Here is a 22,448-nt window from a genome sequence, read left to right on the forward strand (position 1 = left end):
GTTTAACTTTATTCTTGAAAAATGGCAGCTTACACGGAAACTTCGAAGTTCGACACATATTTTCTAAACAAATTAAAGTGAACTTAGCGATTTGTTAGCGGTAACCACTCGGTGGGGACATCTGTTTTAAAGCGCTGCTGTTCGAAAGCTCCGCTAGCAACTGTATTAAAGCTCTCCGGCGAAATTGGACGATTTTTCTCGCACAATTCTCTTTTCTTTCTTGGTTTTTATTACGCACGTCGAGAATGGATCCCACAAAAAGTAGGCCTCCGGATCGCCTCAATAAATCTAAGAATCTGTTTCTGGCCTCCGAGATATATATCGAGATATGATCGTTTTGACGATGAAGATATATAAATGTGACAATATTTTCTTGTAATAGCTATTTTAGGAAACATAGCATCTTCTTTTATGGTTCTATGAAAATTAATTTCGAATATTCTAGATTTTATGTAGTGATTTGTTTCAAAATTGTTAACTTTTTATGATTTAAAAAAAATAGAGTGTCAAGCCAAATTTATTTTACACAAATTAAAAGTAAATACATTTTTAAATAAAAATCGAGCACACCGTTTTGTAAAACAAACCAAAACAACTCAATATGTATAAATGATTTTGCGTTTTAACGTAAAATTTATTCTGTCTATCAGATTAGAATTTGATTTTACCTCTATCGGAAAACTCAAAATCAATCAATTTATAATTAAAAAATAAATAAACAAAATAAATTTTTGCCGCATTTGGCGTTTCGCGTGTATAAATCCAAAGATAATGTAATAATTAGTTTCCGCAGTTAACGCTCTACTTTCCTCAAACGCTTACGTTATCTCTCAATAATGGGTTAATCCTAGCAAGGTCCTAAATACTCAGTGAATCACCTAGATCCTTTGGAGTTAAGTGAATGAAGGAAGAGGTTATGTAGCTGGCGATAAACTAGCCTCAAAACCGCAGAGTTAATGTCTTTCTTAATGGCTACGATTAGGAGCTGCTGAAGATAAAGTCGTTCCCCTCGACAATATCATTCTTTTTATGTTATGTTTTCTTTCAAATAGAATAAAAAATTGTAATAAGAAATGGAAGAAAATTGAAGTTAAAATATACGTATACGAATTCTTTTGTATGTAAATGCAGGTTATACATCAACACAAAAAAGTCGGTCAACGACGTAAATAATTCAATTCCATCATATGAGAGAAGCCCCATTCTCGCCGAATACTTTCGCTCGAATTTCCATTCTCGAGTTTTCCATTACGGCTAGGCCATCTCATCTGTGTACTTAGGCCCGATTATACCCGGTTCCGGATTCAGCACACGTAACGACGCCGCACACAAATTCACGGGCGTCTTCCTCGGCATTGACCGGAAGGCAGTTGCTGAATTTAAATACACCACTTAGTGCGAGCCACATCTGAGCCTCGTAAGTGGTCTCGTTGGCGTGAAGAGCCGCCGACCACCTTGCATCCGGCTGACCACATGCGCATCCAATACGCCCTAAAACGGCATTTACACAATTTACCGCCACCGCGCTGGCCGCCGTGTTCTCCAATTGCAAAGCCGGTGATATTACCGATTTGCAATTTACTGCCTGGTTAATAGGGCAGTTTTCCATTCAAACTGAACGTCATACCACTGGTACTCTGTGTGTTTCTAAATTGCTATATTTGGGCATTTATGCGAATCGATTTTCTATTTGTAAATGTAAATGGATAAATTTGTAGGTCAAACCTCGTATTATTTGTATACGGAAATATTGAACACAAACCAATTTGATCACTTTAAATAAATATTTGGCATGAACGATACAAATAGCAATGTCTACTTAAATAAGATACACATTGAGTGTCAACAAATTTTAGTTTGATCACTTACTAACTTTCTGTCTTCTTTATATTGCTTACTAGGCATAATAGTTTGTTGTTCTTCACATCTTTACCCCCAAATTAGTGGGGTTAAAGATGGAGATTGTTGCTCCATCTTTTTCTACGTCTTTCCATGCTCCTTTGTCCCGATGGAGACTTTTCTTAGAATTCCATTTTGTTTTGTTGTTTAGTATCCAGTTATTATAACCCGTAGCATTTCACTAATTTCCACAAGTTTTTTAACAAGCGAATATCCCATAATTTCCAATCCTCTCCCAAAACACATTCAACTTCCCTGTATATTTTGTGATATTTTTCTTTATTCTCTTTGATTGACTCTCGTCTTAGCAGCTTTTCTACCCTAACAAAAGTTCTATGCTTCGTTAGAAAGCTTTGTCCTTTAACAGAGAACGTAAGCTTTAACACAGCCATGGACCTGACAGATATGGCAGTGCTAGCCAACCAGTAAGTCAGCATACGAATAGGATGTGAGTTTTTATTTTGATTCAAAACAACTGAATGGTTCTAATATTTGTTGGTATATCAAGAGTTTGTAAAAAATTTAAAAGTGCAGAAACTATCTCAATATTGCTTTCAACTTGATTTTCTATCCAAAAATAAAAAAATTGGATTTCTTGAATCCAAACTTACTACACTAAATGTCCAACACCACAATCCAATTTTCCTAAAAAAACTCGAGCTTCATCTTTACTTGTTAACAGATTCTTTGAAACTCTATCACCTCATCTCAGTTCTTTCGGTATGTTACCGTTAGCTATTAATTTGGACAGTCATAATTCTTACTTAGGATAACTTTAACATCGACAAGAGAAATTAAGTGCACAGTCTTTTGACCTTTTATTGAAGGAATCTGCCAAAAGAACAATTTGTACCTACTTGATCAGAAAACAACAATGTGTGATCTTTCTTATAACATATTCCAGTCCAAAATTGAAGAGTGTTGGAGCCAACCAACCAAAACCCATCTCTTCGTTTCAATCTACGCCTAATTTCAAATTTCTCAGTAAGACTGTTTTGTACCGTTATGGTCGCTTTCGTATCTTACAAAGTAAATTTTATTAGTTTAGTTAAACTAAAACTAGAACCATCACTAGACCTAGAAACTTTCGGGTTAAGCCGTGCGTCTTAAATTGCAAATGATTAATAACTAATTAGTGTCTAATTGTCAACAAAGTTGTTTTTGTCAAATCCGGGTGGAGAAGGTTTCGTTGAGTTCACTAGCATTTTCTATGTGCGACTGAGTTCCAACCGTCTTCTCTATTCATGTTGTTCCCATTTCGATGAATCTCTATCGCCCCTCCCGTCAATCTTTAGAAGTAATGTCCGTTTCATGCTAGCTCTTTTGATTTGTCAAACTCTATGCTGTGTCCTCCTTTGTGGCAATATTCTGCGACTGCAGATTGTTAAATTTTTCTCAGTTGGACATTCCTCTCGTGTTTCCTGATACGGCATTCGATGTTACGCCCAGTTTAGCCAACGTAATATTTCCCACAACTGCACGATAGACTCCCGCTCCCTTTAATGGAGTTAGTTTATCTTTGGCTATCGAAAGAGCGTTTTGTATTTTGCTAACAGTACCGTATCGTACCACGATATCATTCTTCTTCAGACACCTCGCAATTTTCTCCGTCATACCTGAAACATTACGAACGCAGATAAAACCGGCTGGTGACGTACACACCGAGTGATGACTCCTTCTGTTTGCGTGGTTTGGTGGCTCGTCCGATATCCCTCTTCGTATAGCCGTTCTTCCGCAGCACATCATCTAGAAATCTTTCTTCTTTTCTCAGGTTCTCTTTATCACATATCCTCTCTAACGCAAAGAGTTAGTGTTAGTTCTAGTGATAGTGCTAGTGTTAGTACCAGTTTATATATTGTCTCTCCTTATTAATAGCATGAAATCTGCGAATATGTTATGCATCTACATTATGTTCCCATGCCTTCCTTAACATTAGTTTAATAGTGAACAATTGATCGCTCACGTCTGAAGATTGCTTAATATTCACCGATAATCTTGTCGGTAATATAATAGGTTAGTTGATGAAACAGGTGTAAATATTGTATTCTGTGCAAAGAAGGTCAATTCCCGTATGCTCTATTTAGTGCTAATGTGTGGATGCAATTCAGCACTTGTTCAGCATATCTGTTGTATACTTCTGATGGTATTTCGTGTATTCCTGGAGCTTTGTTGGTTTTCAGTGAAATTTGAATTTCTACTTCATCGTGATCTATCTCTTCTGTTTTTCTACTTACTTACTATTCCTTTATGCTTTGCATATTGTTCTCTATTTGGTACTCTTTGAGATAGATTTGCTCGAGGATTTGCTTTCCTTTGTATTTTCAGATAGTTGTATGCTCCTCTTATATCGTTTTTCTTGAAATCCCCTATTACTTGTATTACTTTATGTTCATATTCTCTCTTTTTTTTCCTACATGTCTTATTCGCTCTTTTTGTGCAACCATAAATTCTATTCTTCTCTCCTTGATACTTCTTGCCATGTAATTCTATGCACTTTGTTCCTGTATTCTATACCTGTTTACAAGAATCGTCAAATCAGTTAGTTGTTTTTCTTTTCGTAGTTATATTTCCTAAATTTGCAGCAGCTGCTTCCATTACACTGGTCTACAGTGGTTTTGTTGCAATAGATATAAGATTGATTTTGGATATATTTATGCTCACAATTCATGAAACTATCAATGATTAGGTAAGCTTTGCTTTCGTTTTTTTTAAATCTTTGTTTTCATTTTACGTTACAAAAGTCGGAAAACAAGAAACAAAATAGCAGATATATTTATAATGTTAGTTGTGTTTTGAAAAATTAGGATACATCGAAGTGAATAGAGAGGAAAATGTCGAAAACATGTTATATTTCCATAAAACACCTTTTATGAGCTTTTCGTTTATAATTTTTCAGGGGACAATCTCTTTTTAAAGACCAGCAGTAATCTGCCATTATGTGAGAATCCCATCGATCCTGATACCTTTTCTCCATCACTTTTAGATTCTGGTGGCACCGCTCTCCCTGTTCCTCACTACAATTTCCTAAATTATCCGGCAAATTATCCAGATGATTGCGGAGATAGTGTAACTTGATACTCATATTTGCTCCTAGAGCCTGAAAGTTTGTGCAAATTTGGAAGTTTGTGGAATTGATTAGCAACATTCAGTACTTTCATGAATATATTCTTGAAAACATAAAAATTTCCAAAGATATCCAGGGCAACAAAAGAAAATTTTGTTATTGTAGAGCTCTGTTATTGTTCTTCTAATATTATTCTACTGTTTCTCACTTGTTCTTGAGTCATCAGTTTCTGTACTATTTCTTGCTTTCCCACATTTCCTCTTTTGTATGATACAGTTTTTGATTCTTAGTGTTGTTTCTTGAGATTTTGCATCCGAATTTGACTTGGACTAACGGTGGTCTCTACACAGTAAAAAATAATTACATGGTCCAGTACTGGTAATTTATTGCCATGGATATTCACGTAAAAAGTTACACGTATGTAATAGCAAAATAAATACATATCTAAACAAGCGCATTTTCCATTTCTATGTTTGTACTTTTTTTTGTACGTTTCTTAACCCAGGTAATGTACACGTATTAACACGTAAAAATGACTATATTTATATGTAAAATTACTTGTGCTATGAATATTGTAGTTCGTCTGCTATGTAATAATCTAATAATTCATTATTAGCCCTGTACATTTACATAATTTTAAGCTTAAATAAATGTAAAAATATGAATGTCATTATGGAAGTTCTACATATCCGAATTCGTTTTATGTCCAAATTATGAAAGACAATAGTTTTTCCACCATTGTTATGCGACGTCCTTTCCTGGTTCGGTCCTAGGAAAGGGGTCTTGGTGCCTCTTTTTTTATGTTCGGGATGTTATCGGTCTCGGGCGCCACCTTATGTTTAGAGAGTTAAGGAACTCTTTCGCCTCCAAGTAGCTTTTGGGGGTTACAGTCGGAGATTCAGGGTGTTTGAGAGAGGGTAAAAAAAATAAAAACATGCGGTTCGTAAATTTAAGAAATAAAATCAAAGTTTATTAAAAAAAAAAATCAACATAGGTGTTTAAGGAGGAAGAAAAAAATCGTTATTTAAATATATAATTGGTAAGTGTCTGGCCTAGTGCAATCTTGTGGGACTCGTACTTCGGATGTAATTGATATGATTATTCATAAGGGAATAATTGGTCTGGATGAAGTGCTACGGAAAACTCGCGATAGCACCAGGTCGGGAAGATGTTGCGGAAAACTCGCAGCAACACCAGGTCGGGGAAAGTATTGCGGAAAACTCACAGCAATACTAGGTCGGGAGAGTGTTGCGGAAAACTCGCAGCAACACCAGGTCGGGGAAAGTATTGCGGAAAACTCGCAGCAATACCAGGTCGGGAGAGTGTTGCGGAAAACTCGCAGCAACACCAGGTCGGGGAAAGTATTGCGGAAAACTCGCAGCAATACTAGGTCGGGAGAGTGTTGCGGAAAACTCGCAGCAACACCAGGTCGGGGAAAGTATTGCGGAAAACTCGCAGCAATACCAGGTCGGGAGAGTGTTGCGGAAAACTCGCAGCAACACCAGGTCGGGGAAAGTATTGCGGAAAACTCGCAGCAATACCAGGTCGGGAGAGTGTTGCGGAAAACTCGCAGCAACACCAGGTCGGGGAAAGTATTGCGGAAAACTCGCAGCAATACCAGGTCGGGAGAGTGTTGCGGAAAACTCGCAGCAACACCCGGTCGGGAGATTGGATAAAAATTTATTTCGCAAAATAAAATCAAAGTCCCACAATTGCACCACCAAAAACAAACTTACGATGAAACTCGGTTATTTCCAGAACTCGGAGATTTTTCGGTGAAGTCTGGCGAACTTCTTGAAGACGGTTGATGACGGTTGATGACGGCTGAAGACTCTTGAAGAATGTCGAAGACTAATCCAGAACGGTCGAAGACTGATCAAGACAGTTGAAGACTCACTGAGACAGTTGAAGACTGATTTAAAATGAAATTTTGACCGGCTATTTATACTTGTTTGGGGTGAAAACTGGATTTTTCCGAGTGGGGGATCGTATTAAAATAAGTTATCAAAACTAAATTATAATGTGGGGGGCTAATTAATGACAATAGCAAAATTTTAACGGCGCTATCGGATGCGGGGTACAAAAATTAACTAAATCCCTTTTTTGAGCGGATTAAATTGATTAAGGAATAGCGGAGTAATTAACAATTAATTAAAAATAATTATCGGAAAAATTTATAACATAATTCAAAAGATACCCTTATTTATGTGGAAAATTACAAAAATATAATTTACAAAATCGGTTAGCGTTTACGGCACTTACATACAAAAACATTTTCCCGACCGCGTGTTTCACGTTAACTTCGATTAATCAGTATTAATTAACGCGCACTTCAACACAAAGTAGCTTCAGCAGTCGGGCGGTGTCCGGGGCAATCCTATACGGGTAGTATTTTCCATGGATGACCATCAGGAATGAAGTAAATTAATTAATTAAGATGCGGGATGATTTTGGTTAATAATCATGTTAATCATAATCGGATCGTCTTTAGAATCATTCAACGGTTATTTCATGATACTAGTAACTGTTTGAAATCGGTTTGATTGTTCTACGATTTCTAATTCCGCATCATAAAAAATAGTCGCTGTGCGGTAGCTGAACGGTAGCTCGCTGGCTGCTGAAACTCACTCGGGACGGTCGGCCTTGTTCACAGTAACACACTGATTACTGATACTTCTTCGTATTTTACTTTGTTGTGGTGTTAAATAATAATTTTCAGAAACCATGTGCTTTCGGTAATTACGTCGTTCGTCGATTTCCACTAATTGCTTTTGTTTATTTGAAACTCGGTCAGGAAACGTTTTTGGAAAAAGGTTTAACGGTTTTAAATGAATTAACATGAAAATTTGAAGTTTAATTAAGGAAATTAAGGAATTAAGGAAAATGCGAATAAAGTTGCATAAGTGGGTGGTGATAGGGTATCAATTTTTGGATTTTTCTAAATCGGGCGGAAACTGTAGGAGGTCGGGGTAATGTGGGAAGTATATTCGGATGTTATAAATTTTTCGGAAAAAAAAAATGTAACTTCGTTACAGTTATAATGTTTTACAGTACAAAAGCATTAAAAGAATAGTGGAAAAAGTGTAAACTTTTACAATTTTAACAGACGGCAAACTTGGAACACAAAAACTTTGTGTACAACCTGTATACGTACTAAAGGGCACCAAACATACAAACACTAAATGAACAGATTAAAGTGGTTTATTATTATTATTATTATAAGACAGCGCGTATAACGTTCGACGATTCATACGTTATAAGACTGTACTCGGCACAATGATGTTAACGCGTTGTGCGTAGTTGCAACGCTATTCGGCCGACTGAACGCAGAAAGTGGTGGTGGGGCCATCCCGTATTTTACATGTTCGTAATAGTAATTTTTAACAATATTACATGATTTCCCAATTTATTAAATACATTTACATTGTTTTACTTGATTTTCCATTTATTTACAGGTTTTTCCTATAGTTTACATTCCTTTGTGTAATTCATATTAAAAAAATGTAATATTTTGTAAATTTACTAATTTCCTGTAATTTTACTTGGTATTAACTGTATTTCGAAAATTACGTTGTTAATTCATGTATTATTTCATAAGTCAATCTTGTAGTTTAATGTAGTATAATTTGGAAGTTTGTGGAATTAATGCAAATTTATTTCCATTGTGCAGTAAGAGGCATTTTAAACTTCTTTTACAACTGTCAATAAAAAGGCGCCACTCAGTAGGTTTGTATTCTTTTAAACCCATGTCTAGAAGCAGTCCTTCATTTTCTCTAAAAACTTGTAATAACTCACTTTCTCGCGTTCTGTATGTTGTAATTGTTACTGTTGGAGCCAATAAATTTTTTTCTTTCAATCTTGAGGCTAACAGTTCTGCTCCTTGTAATGTAAATGTTTCACCCTCCCATTCACTTCCGCTGGTACACTGTCCCGATTTCTGTGAATTTGGCAACATCATTGTTTCTGAGGGCATGCGAATTACTTTTGAAACGTATATAGGCCGAGGGAGATTTTCATTGTATAGAATAGGACATTTTGTAGACTGTAAGTCTGGATATCTCCACGTTTGATTTCCGTTAAAACCTTTAGCAACTACTACGCAAAAGTAACAATCATCCAGATCTAATCCAGAACGTTTTCCTTTTTTCCGCAACCGTAAAGACTCAACACAGGACTTACAAACTTTATGAGGAACCCATGATTTATCTAGTTTGTCAATTTTAAAACCGAAATATTCAGCTAAGTCTCCTCGACAAAGTCTGTGATATTTCTTTTTTGTTTTTTTGTTATATAAATACCGCAAATATAACAAAATAAATCACTACTATATTTACAGTTTGTTCGTGACGAACACATGTTTTAAAAGACAAGACAAATATATTAGAATGGGCATTCAGTAATTGAAACAAAATATTAACACGACAACTTATCTAGATTCACGTGTAAGTACTTCAATATTGTCAAATAACTGAGATGTCAGCTGTTCTGCAGAGCAAGGAGTCTGAGAGTGGGGACCACGTGATGTTTGTATGCGCGAAAAAGTTGCGCAGAAGCCTAATCATGACTGGGAAAATAAATTTTATTACTAACTTGATTACTAACAAGCCGATAATTCTTCAAAATATAAGATATGTAAAAATCATAAAAAACAACGAGCACATTCAGTACTTTCATGAATATATTCTTGAAACATAAAAATTTCCAAAGACATCCAGGGCAACAAAAAAAAATTTTGTTATTGTAGAGCTCTGTTATTGTCCTTCTAATATTATTCTACTGTTTCTCACTTGTTCTTGAGTCATCAGTTTCTGTACTATTTCTTGCTTTCCCTCATTTCCTCTTTTGTATGATAAAGTTTTTGATTCTTAGTGTTGTTTCTTGAGATTTTGCATCCGAATTTGACTTGGACTAACGGTGGTCTCTACATGCTTTTACATCTAAGATGTCCATTTATCTATTAAGTCGTGACATTTTTCAGTGTATGAGTACAAGTGTTGTGTTCCCAAGTTCCCTTATAATATTGTAGTAAAGTTATACACCCAGAGTTGCCGTTTGCAAACAGCATCTCCTGAGGGAATTTTTGCTAGTAGAATTTATGGCAGTTAAATACTATCTCAAACTTTTCAGTTGATTTAGCAAGTTCTGTATTCTCCTTTGCCTACAAAAAAAAACGTTTTAGCTTTAATTCGATCAAGTTTTTTTGTCCCGTTTTAGTGTTACGAGTATTGCTTCATCGTTGTTTAAGCAACCAGGTTCTGTGGCGAACCTGACACAAGTCTGGGACACATCAGATCTTGAAAAACCAAATTTGATGTTGCACGAAAGTTATCATTAAATAAAAATGGATGAAATAAGAACTTGCGCGTTTGCAAATTATAAAACTCCCGGAACAATAACCTAACTATCTGCCTAATTGACAACTGATTGACATTCATTGCCGATCATAATAATGAAAAAACAACTTTTTTTACCTACCAACCGATTATTCAGTTCATTTATTTGAGAACAACCATTAAATTGAAATATTTCTTCTCATTTATCCGTAAATACGGTAGAGTAGTTCGGAATCAGGTCGAATTTATTTACTCCATCCAACTTGGACCAGAAGATTGAAAGCGTGGGGATCGGGTTCGGCAACCTACGCCCCCCAACAATAAATACAACGGCATCCGCGGGCAATTCCGAATAATTATTAGCCTGGGCCGCAGCCGATTAATATGGTTCGAACGGGCGATATTTACAGTACCGTGCCGGAAACGCCTGCCCGCATTGTGTTCCGGGATTAAAAACGACCCGTTTGTTTGGTAATGCGCATTTTCATTTGGATTAACCGCTTGCGGTATGTCGGATAAATTCCGATAACATTCGAGGATGTTTTTCAACCGCAAAATATCACTTGAATGACATGCGTTCACAAACTCTATAAAATTTTTCATCTGGAAATGATGTTTTTTATTCTTCGTTTAAGCTAACTAGTTGAGTTGGTAGCGAAAAGCGGAATTAGTATTTGTTTGTTTATTATGTTTACTGTACTGGTATAATACAAAAAAAATCAACCCATATTAAATCGGATATCCCTCGATAACTTGCTTTAAATGCTTTAAAATGTTTGGTAACTGGAAATCGCCCGATATGTTTGAATAGTTCCGGAACGAGGGTTGAGATCGGATTTCGAACCAGGCTTTTCGAACACGTTCGTGTTCAAAATCGTTTCGATAAAATTAGCCAACATTTATAACTTTGAAGTCATCGCGTACCTACAAATCGCAACAGGTTGGTTGAGCAATTCAACCGACTGAAAACTTCAACTAAATTACCCAAAACCTAACTTCCGCGTGACGATTCCGCACCGCATGCGATTCAAACGGTTCATTTTGAATCCATTCGAACAATATAATTAATCTGACCACCTAATATGCGTATACATTGTACATAAACCGTACGGTTTATAACCGCACCAAATACGTTAAATTCATAAATTATTATATATCGGATGTGATACATTACACAATATGATAATTAATTTCCGATATTGATATTAAAATATATTATTTCATTTTGGATTAGTGCCGATAAAAAAAAAGTTGAAATTTCTTTATTCTCTTTTAAGTTTGTTGATTTTTGTTCCGAGCTTTTCGAGCTTAATTGATTCGATTACCAGGAGTACATGATTGTATAGTGTTTCTCTACCTGGAAAGCGAGATAGTGGGACAGACGACAGCTGGGAAAACCGGATCGGGAAAATTTAATAATACAGAGATGACATGGACATCCTCGGGACTAACGTTTTGTAATTATATTAGCTTGGCTGGTTAACGACTATAGAGCTCTCGTGACTTTTAATTAAAGATTATTTTAGTACAATATTAAATTGTAATAATTAACAAAACATTATGAATGAATTTACGAAAGGCATTTAATGCGGAAATAAGTTTATGATGCTTTGTTAACTTCAATCTCGAACATTATTTTATTAATTCGGTAAGAAGACACCAGTTGATATAACACTGAATAGATCAAGCAGATATAATGTGCAATGAATTTTGGATTCATGCTTAACACACCAGTTAAAAGCTTATCTGATATAAAGGATTTCACCCAAAAAACTCAAACTATTGTGAGAAGAGTTTGTTGGTTGAGATGCGCGTATCTACCTCAAAATATTTTCAAAACTACTTTCTCATGACTAACGATTGTTACGAAAAGTTCTTGAATCTAGTGAAATCAATTATCATAAAAAGGGATACATTGATAAGAAAGCCAGTTTCAGTTGACGAGTGATTATTATTAACTCTCCAATTTTTAGCAACTTGTAGATCATTTCAATGGTTGACGTTTTTTGCTGAAAATATCTTAATGTTTTCTTTGGTGGCGCAATACTGACAGCTTACTAGATGGTGTAAATGATGGTGTTGCTGAATCATACTGATTTTGGTACTGATATGGATAATTAATACAAACAAAATTGCGATGCAATGTACGAATTGGACCTAATTTTGCAATTCAGATTCTTGACCATGTTTTAGTTTACCTAACATTAATGCCGTACTTTTGGCAACTACATCAAACTATTATCAAATAACAATTCATTTTGTTTTGTAATTTGCTTTTTTGCTGGACGATTTCCGTGTCGTTGACGTAAAAGAAAAACAATAATTATTTATTCGTCACAAAAAAATCTTGAACCTGCTAACGTTAATATCATTAGCATAGCTTCTTGTTACTTACATAACTATCTTCTGAAAAAGAATCGTAAACATAACATACAAGATGCATCGGACTGTGAAAATGTTACATTGGGAGCATTGGGAGAACAAAAGAAAAGAGCGAACTTTGATCTCATTGTACTACAAAGTACAAAATTCATCGTGACAAAGTGATGTGTTTTTACCTGGCGACTTTCTGAAGATATAAATGGGGCGTCATAATTTGATGAGTACTCACTGTACTCGCAATGTTCAGCATTTTGTATATATGTTACAGTTAAAGCATTCATTCCGTGAATGTGCACATTGTCTAGTCAATGCATACATTAATTAATTTAACTAGTTAATGTGTATATAAAATACGAAATGTAAGCTTTTACTAGTTGATGTATACAACTACTAATGAAGCCCAGTTAAAGCTTTAGGTATATTACATAACGAATCCCAACCCAACCCAAAAAATGGTTACTACACTGCCTAGTTTGTGTACACATTCACCAGTAAATGTATACACCCTATGACTGATAAATACTTTCACTAAAACGTTACGTTAATGTATACATGACTAGCTAATGTGTACATTAACTGAAATGCACGCTTTACCTCTGACATATAAAAATCTGATGAAAAAATTGAAAAAATCTGTTGTTGTCTGTAAGGTCATTCAGAAGCTTCTTCTGAATGACCTTATTTTTTCTTAAATACGTCAATCAGATTTAACATTTTAGTCAATTACGTTGGATTAACTTAACTACTTCCACTTGTTTATATTAAAAAACCAACGCGCACGCGTTACTCATATCTTTTGAACACCTATTCAGTCTGCTAAAAATTTCAGAGCGGTGTGAGTACTCGTTTTCTTACGAATTTTTGTGTCGCTGTCGCCATTTGTTTTTATTGTAATGTTTTAATGTATTTTTCATCCTTTTGATGGTATTTATATACATAATTAACTGTGTTAATTTTAAATATTAATCATATGTTTGTACTTATTTAATTAACTACTAACGATGAGCATTGAGAAAACTATTGCGAAACTATGTACAAGAAGTACACAATGAAGTTACATTAGTTTTCTACATTTGAACACCTTGATAACGCTATGGCCCTCTATAGAAATCACCTACGCCATCAGGCTTTGCTAGAATCACCGATTCTAGTATAAATTTTGAAATCACCACAACAACACATATTTCGAGTTATGTTTGAATTCTACAGTCTTGAAGACATTTTAACATAAAATGCCACATTTTTAGCAAAATGCCACATACTCAATTAAAAATAATGTTGGGTTGCGGAATGATTTATGTAGTTCAAGATGAGGTTACTATATTTAATACAATACGATTGGGATGATGCATTCTAGAATTGCTTATGGGTAAAGTACTGGTGATAATGAGATATGGTCAGAATAATCCTGTTCGAATCAAGTAATATATTAGATTGATGAGGATCGTGTGAGACATTTTTGAATTTAGGAGAAGGTTGATGAGGGTGATTTGAGACGCTCTTGAATTAAGGATTGAGTTTTGCATTGTTTGTAAGGTAAGGTTGAGACATTTTTGGGTTGAGAATGAGATTGGATTTTCATCACAACTTCAAGAATAATCAAATTAGCTTGCAAGAAATACATTTCATAAATGAAATTATCTTATGGCGATACATACGTTATATGGTAATGCGTAGTGCTTCATGGATTGAGAAGTATGTGTTGTGGTCGATCCGAGATTTCTCGAGAATCTCGCTAAGATCTCACCCGGTATCTTCAGTGCGTTATCGTAGTCTTCTCAGTCTTGTCGGCAGACTGAGGTACTGCGGTGTTTAGGACTCTTTCTATATGTATACATATAACGTGGTCGGCTCCTCGCAGTGTTCCAGATCCAGTATCTCATCCTCTTCTTTTACATTATACCCTTTACACTCCACCAAATTTTCTTTAATCAGCCCAAATCTCTTTTAAATATCGTCCCTAAACCGTCACATTTTTTCCATTAGCTGATGTAGATATGCTGTTTTAGTTGTTCCTTGTTTACAATTTTAAGGTCGTCCATATACCACATGTAGAATGACTTATGCAGAATGATCCATTTCAACATCAATTTCAGAGTACTTTACAAAAGATGCAAAGTTTTTTGGCAATCACCCTATGCGGCGTGTAATGTTTCGTAGTATTCGTGTAGCTATTATAAATGCGAGTGTTTCTACAGGATTCTCAACAGACACGTTTCAGATATTCTTTGGCTTTCCTTAAATGCTACACAATTTTTATATCACAAATGTGCTTCCCTTTCCTCATTCAAAGCATCATTCAGCTATGTAATTTTTGTATAACATCGTTTACTATTTTCACACATATCTGCCAATTGAGCATTAATTCAGCTGAATAATTTGATATTCTCCTGTGACATCCTTGTATTTCTTTTAAGTTTTGCGAGCTCATTTCAAATTCCAGACCATAAAATTAGTAATTAGTTGATTGTTGATGGCGTGCTTGTTAGGATTTGTTTTAGCTTCATCTCTTTTCAGTTTCTATAAAACATTGTTAGGTCGTCGCAACTTGCTTCTTGAATGTGGTTGTTTGACTTTTCCTAATAATGGAAAGAAGAACGGATGTTCTTTCCGGTTATCATGTTTGTTTCGGGCTCATTTTCGTTGATTTAATTATTATCTCTATTGAGGCATGTATTGCTTATGAATTGAGGTGATAATTACTACCAAGAATAAATAAAAAAAGTAGCAAACTTACAGTAGCGAAAACTACAAAAGTGAAATTGAAATCAACTTATCAATTTGTCATAACATTTTGAGCAAAATTTTTATAAATATTAATCTTACTAGTCTTATTTACGCTTTAGCTACCCATTTCAAGATAATGCGTAATTACTAATGCATCCTCGAGGGCACCTCGGTGTTGATATGCGACGTGACTACCACCTATTATACCATACATCTTGATTGATATATTTTGCCCGAGGTACAGTGGGGTTGACAATCATCTTCACAACAGGCGACTAATTTCCGTACCTCTCGGTGCTTGTAAACAAGACATCCCACTTTGAAGGACCTAACGTTCAGAAATTTAGAGATGACTGGTCGAGTACGGTTAGAATCAAAGATCGAGTCATTAGAGTAGTAACCAGAGTGTGTGTGATAGGAGGATAAGGCAATTTATATACTTACCAATGATTTTATGAATTCATATGTTGTAACTTAATAAATAAAAGAAATGTTGGAAAAGGTTTCGTACAAAAAATAATCTAATTTAATCCAAAAAACACTTTCCTCTAAGAAACTCCAATCCAGTTTTAGATTTCAGATAAAAGATATGTCAACAACACACTAACTCATTTCCATTTAAATCCTGCATTTTGTAGGGATTAAAAGAAAGTTTTCTGCGGATACGAAACGAGAACTTATCTAACATCTCAACCACTGTTCTCTTCGAAGCATTTTAAGACGAGAAAATCTCCCGAAATAAAAGCGTGTGTAGAACGATCTTTAATATTAAGATTACCCACAGCAATATAATAAAATAAGAAGAATAAACTATATCTTCATGTTTTGCTATGTTCTGCTTAAGTACTTTCTTCAAATATAATTCATCGTTCTTTCCGTGATTTTGATTGCTCGGCTTTCTAATAAAGATAATTATAGTCTACACAATAAATGGATATCTTTTGAATAATCAATTACAATCAATGAATCTATATCATATTTACAACAAACCCTCTCAACATGAACTAGAACATAAATAGGAGATTTTTTTCTTTAATGCCGTTAACACCTCGAACAATAAATTTATTTCCAGGATAGGATTGAGGACTATTGAAACGACAATTATTTTTTCATATGCCAATATTTCGCTTTTATGTTAAAGTTTTTTCAGGGCTTGAATTTCTGCAAATTTCTGCCCCTATATGATGCCCTGGGCCAGCTGGATGGAATGAATAACAGATATATTTTTTGGAGGATACCAAAATACAAAGAAGGCGGAAACAAGGAAGACCTAAACTCAGGTAGCAGGATGGGATACCAGAGGACGCGGCCAAGGTTGGATTTTAAGCACGAGCACACTAGAGTGCATGAGTAAAGAGTTGGTAAATGTTTCGGTGATTCCATTTTCTTTATTCTTCTTACTATTAGTCTTCAATGAATCCATCTCATTTGCTATGGCAGAGCTCTTTCTTCATTTGAAAAATAATCATGTAATTTTTTCCAGATTGTAACACAACCTGGTGGTGCTCGAACTTCGTTTTAGTATAGATCTACTACATTTAATGTGTTATCGAAATCCATTTATAAATAAGGACACCAAATGAGCATTCTATATAACTTCTAGCCATGAAAGGTTTTTGTCTGAGTAGGGTCTCAGCACATTTGTAAAAAAACCCAGTTTAGTTTCCATGACAAACTAAATTGAAGCGAAGTGGGTCTTTATCTGCTATTATAAGTCTTGGAATGGCCTTCTCGTCCTATACCAACATCTGCAAACAAGCGACGACATTGTGCAGAGGAAGAGCTTCTACGTACCTTAGTACAAAACCTGAACGAGAAATCACAATTCAGGAAGGTACAGGGAAAATTCATTGTCACATTGCAGAACATAGATGAACCATTATGCCCAATGAATCAATTGTAGATGGGACCACCTACAATCCTTCGACTCACCAAACGCAGTTTACTCCAAGCACAACAGTTTGCAGTAGAGACCACAGCATCTTATACCACAGTTGAACTTGTATACATCGTGTTTTCTCATATTTGTACCCTTATTTATGCTTATATTTATTGTTTTTTTTTGCAAACTTCAAGTTGTACTGAACTTACTTAAATTTTGATTCGCTTTTTGGTACACGTCTGTCTCTTCCTGATGATAGTAACAGTTCTGCCTTTATCAACTGACAATTTCGGTTTTTTGACTATTTCGTTAAGAATTATATTTTTCTAAGTTTTTCCCCGTTGAAGCAAAGTTTTTGTCTTTTTTTTGATAACTCTTTATTTCTGTAGAACCCTTCAGAATTCACCAATAATTATTTGAATATCAATGTGAAAATCGAATATTTATGAACAACTTAAAAGTGTAAACCATATCCACAATAACTCCAATGTAATCAAGCTGTGTGTCGAAATTATCTATCGTTAAAGGATGCCCATAGGACAAAGCTCGGTTAATTACTTTACAGCAAACCAACCGCTTACGTACGGGAAACATTACGTTGTATAAGCTGTGATCATTACGGTTGACCTATAACACCAAAGGTACCCTATAAATCTGTATAAAGTTGCATACATTATTGCTGGTTGTTTTTCTGCACCCAATAAATTCAAAAGTTAACAACTTGTAATTGAAACTGGGTGATTCATTGATCCTCCGGTCAAGTTTGAAATTCTTTTTGCTATGAAATTACCTTGAGTTAATTTTAATTACAACTTAAATTGATACCTTCTGAATTAAGTCGATAAGAGTTTACTTTGTCGTTATGACATTTTTAATTATTTATCTTGACGTTAAATTGTTTCCGCTTTTCTTGTTCCTTTTTAATAAATTCAGTGAAGAAATAGAAGTTTGTTCCTAATTGATACTTCGCTCAGCTTTGTCAAGTTTCTTTTTGAGAATTAATCAAGTAAATTTATCGGGAAATTCAAGTTTATGATTAAATAAGTTTATGGTTTATAATTATGTAAACAACTTATTTTTAACGAAAATATTTTACTTCAAAAGTCGTATTTAAAGATATTTTAAAACATCTAATTGGGAAAGTGCATTATGTATAATTAAAATAGCCTCGTTGTGCAAACATCATGCGAAACCGAAATGGCTTTTAGGTAATTTGGTTAGAGATGTTATTCTCTCTGTTTAGCAGTGAACTGTTGGCTAGTCTGCATAACTCGCGTAGTTAAACCGACGGAAATAATATTAAGGACTAAGACGGCTACATCGGAATGCACCACTTCGCGGGTTAACCCTCAGCACTCAGAATTTAGCAGATTACGGTTGGGATGTCTCACCCTGGACGATGTTTACTCTATGGAACTCCACACTTCAAACTTATCCTCTCCCAAAACGAAAATCCGCTTATTGTATCAACAATAATCTTTTTAAATCGAATTTTTAATCATTTTTCTGGTAAACAAAGTTTAACTCAATTTAGATTATCGTAAAACCTGATTATTTGAGGTTGGATTATATCTAAAAACAACTTTTTAAAAGAGACTATTCTTTAACTTATCCGACGCGGTAATGAGCACGTCACTAAATAATCTCTTGGTGCGCATTCTGGTTCAATCGTTATTCGGAAGATGCATGACTCCTCGCAATCCCTGTTAACCAGACCAAATCGAGTTCTCGCGACCGGCATATTGATGCACCAGGAATGCGGACCAACTGTAATCCCATTTCTGAAGCGCTTCCATATTCTGTCGAGATCAACCGTCGAACTAAGAAATTGCGAGAGATTCCCGAACTATTGAAAGATGAAGCTCAGGTTTCCTTTTATCACACAATTTTGCTACCGGACATTCTTAAAGAATGAAAAACATTTTCAAGAATTCCATATCATTTTCAATATTTTTTTAATATTATTTAATGTTTATTTATTTATTTATTATTAACACTATAGACACAGAAACGGGACGAACCCACAGTGCCACAAAATAATACAAAAACAAATCACTTAAAAACAATGTTAAACCAAAATTACATTAACAGCATAAAGAGTTAATTGAGATAATAAAAATAAAAATAATAACAATAAACGTGAACTACTGAAGACATCAACCCCCGCATTGCGATGAAAATGGTCACAAGTGTGTGCCGTTCTCAGCATAGGAGAATTTTGAAAGGCATTCGTGCGAGGAATGGGAGTGTGAAATATATAATCTAATCGAAGCAATCGGGGAGGAACGCGTATATTAATGGTTTCAAGAAGTGCTGGCGAATCGAGCTGCCATTGATAATTTTGTGGTGTGTTAAGGCATCACTACAAAGACGGCGCTGACGAAGAGTTAAAAGATTGAAGGATGAGCATGCGGAATCGTAATCAATGTAATTAATTGGGGACTTATGACAAAGGTATTTTGCAAATTTCTTTTGAATACAAAATTTCAGGATACTATGAACATAAGCAAAATATAGAGTTTTTATAACATTGACATGCGCAAAGTCTTCAGTGGTTCTCATAATGAATCCAAGCATGCGCCATGCCTTCGCAACCACTGCTCCAACGTGGCCCTAAAACATCAGTTTTTCGTCATATATAACGCCCAAATCTCTAATCTGAGTTACTCTGGGTATGGTTATGCCACCGATGTCGTACTCATATTTGACCACATTCGCCTTCCTTGTCAATGAGATTACATTACATTTTCCAGGATTAAGCGTAATAAAATTTGAGCTGCAGTAACGGAGCAACGCAGAAACATCGCGCTGTAACCTAGAGCAATTCAGAGGTGAGAAGACTCTAGCAAATAATTTTAGGTCGTCGGCATACATCAAACACTGTGCACTATGAATCACCTCAAAGATGTCATTAATGTAAATATGAAATACGAGAGGACCTAAGTGGCTACCCTGCGGTACGCCAGAAGGAACGATCATAATGTTGGAGAAATAACCACCGATCGAGACCATCATAGTTCTTCCACGCAGATAGGAGGCAAACCGTCGAATCAAGTGTTAATCTATATCGAACTGTCGAAGTTTTGTAAGCAAAAGTTTATGATCTACCCGGTCTTACTGAAATCAACTTGATAAAAATCATCAATTGACTTTAATATGTAGTGAGTATATTCCAGCAAGTTAATCTCGACCGAGCGTCCCGCTAAAAAGCCTGCTGTCTGCGGTCTAATGTACTTTTCACTGTGAAAAATAGTCTTTCATAAATAAGCTTTCCAAGTATTTTGCTGAACAGAGGTAGTAACGATATAAGTCTCTAATTCGAAACCTCACTACGATCTCCGAATTTGAAGATAGGAATTATATTAGCCTCCTTCCAAACGCGTGGAAAAACCCCAAATTGAATGGACCGGTAAGTATATAAAAGATAAAGGAAGCGACAATGATTCCGAGCAATTGCTAATTATAATAGCTGGAATACGGTCCGTTCCCGGTCCCTTGGACACATCGGCACCTCTCAACACCTACTCAACCTCTGAACGCTCAAAGTACATCGCATAGACACGGTCAGTATCAAAATTATTGTTGGAAGCAGTTTCAGGCCGAGCTGGGATAAATACCTAGTGAAAGAAGGTGACAAATGGCGAACAAACACCAGGACCATCAGTGGCAACCACACCGTTATGTGAAACAATTACTGGAATATTATTATATCTTTTTCGTTGTCTAACAAATGCCTAGAAAAATGTTGGGTGTAAAGTAATGTTAGTTTCCGCCCGGCGAGTGTAACTTTTGTGATCTTGGTCGGTAAGAAATTTCGTTCTACCTCTCAAAAGGGAGAATGTGAGGTAATCTACGCGATCACCAACCCACCTCCATCGCTTATGCGCCCGTCTTTTCTCCTCAATCACCTGTACAGCATCGGACGAGAACCACAAAGAGTAGTCACCCTTGTGTCTGCGTGATGTGTGAACAAATTTTTCAATAGCCTCACGAACACAACTATAAAATAATTCAACGCAGTCGTCCAAGTCACCTTCGCTCTACACCATCTACCAATCAATTGCTGCGAGATAAGCGTTAGGAGACTCAAAATCAGCCTTACGATAATTGTAAAAAACCGAGGTCCTGGAGTTGAGGTTAAGTAACGAGGCGACCGCACAGGAAAATACAATTGTTGTGTGTGCAATATCTTCACGAATAAGAGGGCTATCGCACAAGATTAGTTCAGTGATTTTATAAAAATTGGCAATTACCAGGTCCAAAGTATTATGAAATGCATTAACGTGATGATTGAATTAAAATAGACCACATAGGGACAAAGATCGGGCGCTACCATCACATCGTGAAGCGACACAATGACGTACTTACATTGGGATTTAAGGCTCATTTTATCTCCGGTAAGTTGAAGTCTCCACACACCGGGAATTTATCGTTCGGATACTCCTGAATAATTTCGGAAAGCTGATGAATAAATGAATACAAGACTGAATTATGTAAAGGCGAAATATAGATACAACGAATATGTAACAACGAGCCGGGTCCGCGTATTGGTAAAGCAGTCACCATGAGTTATCACTTATCACAGAAAACGCAGAGGTAATGGCGATCAGAGCACCACCACCCAGAATACTACAGGCTGCGTCATTGGGCCTATCACACCTGAAGACATTGTAGAAGTCAGGAAAAACCTCCGCCGAATGTATGCCAGGATGTAACCACATCTCCGTTAGGCAAATAATATCATAATTAGAACTTAATGAATTATTGAACAAAGTACTCAGTTTGGTTCTAAGACCACGTACATTCTGATAATAAATTGTTATAGACGCCTTAAGTCTTACAAGATATAAAAAAACTTTCATGTCTGGAGACTGAATTACATCCTGTCAACATCAGCATCGTTTTGAATGCGTATCGGTCGCGAATCATCATTTCAGGTTACCCCATATAAATTAATTAATTTAAAAACTTTTAGCTATTCTACTGAAACTTTTTCTAATTTACCCAATTTATAAATGTACTAAATTCATTTTCCGGGTGGCATTCCTGTCGCAGCATATTCAAACGCAGTCCCACATGAAATATCCGAGCGATTCTGTTTGCAAAATAGTTTCTAGAATTTAACGTGAACCGTAACTCTGAAAGCACAACCTTTGTTTAC

The 22,448-nt window shown here is 35.6% G+C and overlaps 1 protein-coding gene and 1 long non-coding RNA gene across 2 annotated transcripts in view; one reads left to right on the top strand and one right to left on the bottom strand.

Moving 5' to 3' along the window:
• LOC111428558 (defective proboscis extension response 13) overlaps positions 1–22,448 on the top strand; it is a 262,116-nt gene that overhangs the window by 16,504 nt on the left and 223,164 nt on the right. The window lies entirely within an intron of this gene.
• LOC139430725 (uncharacterized) lies at positions 9,620–10,292 on the bottom strand. Its single transcript, XR_011641111.1, has 2 exons — positions 10,184–10,292; positions 9,620–10,121 (listed from the first exon to the last, which is right to left on the bottom strand). It is a non-coding gene; the product is annotated as an uncharacterized lncRNA (long non-coding RNA).

Source organism: Onthophagus taurus, chromosome 7, assembly GCF_036711975.1.
Source record: "Onthophagus taurus isolate NC chromosome 7, IU_Otau_3.0, whole genome shotgun sequence".
Taxonomy (NCBI): Eukaryota; Metazoa; Arthropoda; class Insecta; order Coleoptera; family Scarabaeidae; genus Onthophagus; species Onthophagus taurus.